Genomic DNA, 4,953 nt, shown 5'->3' with positions numbered 1-4,953 from the left:
TTTAATTACTATGCAACAATGCTAGGCCCTAAATAACTTATTTCCAATATACAATATGCATTTAATGTGTAAAATGTATATTCACTACATTAAAATATATATATTTGAAAGAGTGACCTAGGGAGGCAGATATTCTATGCTCTTGTATATTCCCCAAGTGTCTACACCAGGCAGGGCTGGGCCAGATGGAAGCCGAGAGCCTGGAGCTCCATCTGGCTTTCCCATGTGGGTGCCAGGGACCCAAGTACCAAGTGCCAGGATAGGCCACCAGCTACGACCTCCCACGGTGCGCATTAGCAGGAAGCTGGCATCTGAAGTGGAGGCGCTGAGCTTGAACCCAGACCCTCCCATAAGGGATGCTGACATCTCAAATCTGCTGCCGCCCTAAACGCAGCACCCCAACCCTACACCCCAACTTCAAGTATACCCTTTCTTAGTCCTCTCTGCAGTCTAACAAAAAAAAAAAAGGCTTCGAGGACTTCTATCTAAGTGAAGATCCAGGAGTTTTGAGAGAGACTGGGAGGCCTGTCCAGAATTAGCTCATGAATTAGAAGCAGCTAAGGAACCATCGGTCCGGATGTGCAGAAATTCCGTCCTGGCGCTCCAGCTCCCGGTTGCGACAGCCGGGTGAAATCCACAGTCCCCACTAGGTGGCGCCGTAAGCCAACAGCTTTCCAGGAACAATGCCTGTGCGGAAATTGGTTTTCTTCTGTTGTTACTGGCTTTTAAATCACAATGGTCTTTCCTTTCTCTTCCTTTCATTCCTTTTTTTTTTTTTTAATGGTCTTTCAACACACAGTATAGCATGGCTTTCATGCCAGGCATAAAATTAAATTTGCCTTAATCCTTTGCCTAGGGAGAGAGTGTTTACCTGTCACAATTGACATCTGTTAAATGTTCAGTGAAGGAAGCAAGCAATAAGTAGGTCTGAAATCCACTCTTTGTTCCGGAAGTCGTGCACACACCGATCAGCTGCTCTCTTCAATTAAGAATTAAAAAAAAACGTTTTTTTTTTTTCTTCCAACAAGCATCTCTGAAAGAGCCAGTGAAAGAAAAAAAAGGCTCGATGGATGGACGGGTACTCCATGAGGTTAACACTTCTGTTTCAGGTTCAAGCAAATTGGCCAGGCACAGCAGGGAGGATTCCTGTGACAGCTCCATTGTACCTGCTCAGTGCAGGGGCTGCAGCGGGAGGCGGGGGCCTGCCTGCCCCCTCCTTACCTGCTTCTCATTTTGCAAAGTCTAAGTTGTCAGGAGATTGTCATAGTCTTTCCACATGAACCCCCAACATGGCACGAAGGTGATCCTGATCAAAACACGTGTGCAGCTGCACTTCCACTGTCGGGATATTTGGACCAATCACCCCTGGGTTAGTCTTTGTGCTCGTTTATGGAAGCTTCATCTTCAACAAAGGAGCCGGAGGAGACAGAATCCCAATACGCAGCTTGGGTTTTCTTAGGAAGACATACTGAAGTTCCTCCAACACTGGGAAGGGGGTAGGGGGTGGAGGGTCTGGGAGGGTTATAGCCTTGGCTGTAAAGACAAGCGTTACAATTAGGGAATCTTCGGGGAGCTGGAGTCTTTTGATAGGGACACAGAGAAAGCTCTTTGGCGTCCTTCCCCAATCCTTAGAAACCATGACAATCCACAGCGGCCCCAGCAAGTGCCTCCCCGGGGGGCCACACGCCTTTCCCAGCCTCCCCTGCCACTGGGCTGAGCCTCCCGGCTGGCTCCGGCAGACACAGAGCGAGTGGAAGTGGTGGGTCATGGGGCTCCACCATTTTCTCTGGCCCTGCCACATTCTCCAACAGCCACGACCTCCACACCTTTCACCAAGGTGGCACACTGGCTGTGTGAAGCAAACCCATCACCTACCTGCCCTAGCCACGCAGGAAGAGAGAAAGCCCGGGTCGTGTGGGCTTTCCTGGTCCCTGCAGCACAGCCCAGGGGGCAGAACTGTGCCTAACACGATGACAGCTGAAGCACACCCCGCCAGCTGTTGCTGCCCCCAGGAGGGACCCCAGAAATGCTGGCTGAATGCCTGGCCTGTTTGGACACTCTTGTTTAGATTGGTCAAGAGACTTGAACGTCCTCGTGGAAATCCTTTCAGTAGTTGGAGTTGGGGCTTGCTTTTTTTTTTTTTTTTTTAAGACTTATTTTTATTGGAAAGTCAGATATACAGAGAGGAAAATCCTCCATCGCTGATTCGCTTCCCAAATGGCCGCAACAGCCAGAGCTGCGCCAATCCAAAGCCAGGAGCCAGAAGTCTCTTCTGGGTCTCCCATGTGGGTGCAGGGTCCCAAGGCTTTGGGCCGTCCTCGACTGCTTTCCCAGACCACAGGCAGGGAGCTGGATGGAAAGCGGGGCTGCCGGGATTAGAACCGGTGTCCATATGGGATCCCGGGGCTTTCAAGGCAAGAACTTTAACTGCTATGCTATCACGCTGGGCCCAGTTTTTGTTGCTTTTTAAAAAGTTACTCATGTAGTTGAAAGAGAGTGATGAAGAGGGGGAAAGAGTGAGAGAGGCCTCCCACCCGTGGTTCACTTCCCAACAGCTGGTGCTGGGCCAGGTGAGTCAGGAGCCTGGAGCCCCAGCCGGGTCTCCCACACAGGTACAGGGGTCCAAGCACTCGGGCCATTAGCAGGGAGTTGGATTGGAAGTGGAAAAGTCAGGAGTTGAACCAGTGATCATATGGAATGCTGGCAGGTGATGGCTGAACTCCTACCTCTTAGCGCTGAATGATCAGGCACTAAGCCAGCGTGCTCCGTGCAGCAACGCACTTCATTCTAGCAGCAGTACAGGGAAGGGCTCTCCGTGTCTCCATTTCAAGAATCAGGAATACGCGGTACAGCCAAGTCCAAATTCAGGAGCTGGGCAGTGGTGACCTTGGAATTTGAACCTGGGAATCTGACTGTCCAAGCTCATTTCTGAGTGACTCAGTACATGTGAGGAAGATTTGCTTTCAGGGAGCCAGTCCTGTCTTGACTGCTTAGCAGACAATGCGGGGCTCAGGGTCTCTCCCCCTTTCTAGTCCGCTGTCCTACACGGGCTGCCTTTGTTGCAGACTTTTCTCCCTTCGTATCTGCAAAATGGCTGCTGCAGCTCCAAGCATCACATCAAATGATGGAACAGAGTCTCCAATTCCTCCTGGTTTGAGAATGAGGGTGGGAGGCAGTGCTGTGGTGTGGTAGCCTAATCTTCTACCTGTGGTACTAGGATTCCATATGGGCAGTGGTTCAAGTCCTGGATGCTCCGGTTCTGATCCAGTTTCCTGCTTATGAGCTGGAAAAGCGGCAGAGGATGGCTCAAGTCCCCGAGCTCCTCACCCATGTGGGAAATCTGGAGGAAGTTCCTGAACCTTGACTCCTAGCTTCTAATCTGTTTGGCTTCTACTGTGACTGTCATTTAGCGCTGTCTCCGCCGGGGCTGGTGACTACCACCCTAGAATTGGCCTAAGCTCTCTCTGTCTCCCTCTGACTTCTTTGAGGCCACTGGTGCAATCTGCCTGAGCTTCTGCTGCCCTACTGTGTGCAAAGCCACCAACTGCTCAGTCCTCACCCGCAGGTTAGCCACAGCAGGTGCATCTTGCTAGCCGACCTTTGCACAATAGAAGCATCTTCAGATTTCAGTGGTAAACTTTTAGCATGCCTGACTTGCTGGCTCTGCGCTGTGGAAATTCCCCAAAGTAGTACTTAATTTCACATGCTGGCCAGATCTGAAATCCAAAAGCAAAAGCCGATTTGCCTTGGGGCTGAGACTGAAGGTAGATCAAGCTCTCAGCCTTGTGGATGGCGCAGACGGGTGAGGCGAGCCCTTGGACAGCACCAGGTGTCACCACACTGAGTTGATTAAACAAGAAGTGGGACCCCGGGGACACTCCGAGTGGCAGATCCTGAGACAGAATCCCTCCCAAGGCATTCTGTTCATGGAGCATCTGAGGATCAGCTTTTCCTGTTTTTCCTGTTCACACTTGTGTCCGGTGCCCCTAATCCAATTTTAATATATTTCTGATTGTGAAAACAAAAACAAACCCTTCAAAGAGGAAGCCCAGGTTTTAGACATGGCCACCTGCCCAACCAGACCCCTCGCCTTGCCTCTGCCTCCCCAGCTGAGTGGCGCCCCATCCTCGTTTCCCACTTACATGGAGGGCACACAAGGTGGCAGACACAGGGCGAGCCCAGGCCCAGGAAGCTGTGTGTAGGGAGGTTTTCATCAAAGAAAGGATTCAGCAGAAATAGAGGACCTTCTGTCCAGGCTCCCTGTGTTCCCAGAGGTTAGATTTAGAAAATTTGTATCCTGGTCCCAGTGCGGTAGCTTAATGGCTAAAGTCCTTGCCTTGAACAGTCGGGATCCCATATGGTCGCCAGTTCATTTCTGTGCTTCCCATCCACTTCCCTGCTTGTGGTCTGGGAAAGCAGCCAAAAATGGCCCAAAGCCTTGGAACCCTACACCTGCATGGGAGGCCCAGAAGAAGCTCCTGGCTCCTGGCTTCGAATCAGCTCAGCTCTGGCCATTGAGGCCACTTGGGGAGTGAATCAGCAGATGGAAAATCTTCCTCTCTGTCTCTCCTCCTCTCTGTATATCTGACTTTACAATAAAAATAAATAAATGTTTTTGTTTTTTTTTAAAAAAGAATTTATATCCCGTGTGGAATTGAGGGTCAGGTAGCAGGGAGGTGACTAGGCAGGGCCACGTGGCAACTAGCAAGCAGAAGGGCTGGCTCTCAGTTCCATGCTGAGGTTGGGCAGCTGTGAGGTAGGCACATCACACCTGGCAGGGGCATTACCCACTGGGCAGCCGCCCTGCTAGGGCAGGAGCCCAGGGCTCCTTCTCCATGCCTTTGGTCCTTGCAGGTCTGAGCTGCCCTGTCCTCTGGAGAGGAGCTGGGGCAGTGGTTAAGCTGCCAATTTGAGTGTCCGCCTGTGGCCTCAGAGCCTGGCTTCAGGGTGCTG

The sequence above is a fragment of the Ochotona princeps genome, chromosome 30 (assembly GCF_030435755.1).
Source record: "Ochotona princeps isolate mOchPri1 chromosome 30, mOchPri1.hap1, whole genome shotgun sequence".
Lineage (NCBI taxonomy): Eukaryota > Metazoa > Chordata > Mammalia > Lagomorpha > Ochotonidae > Ochotona > Ochotona princeps.
Note: the sequence above shows the minus strand (reverse complement) of the source record.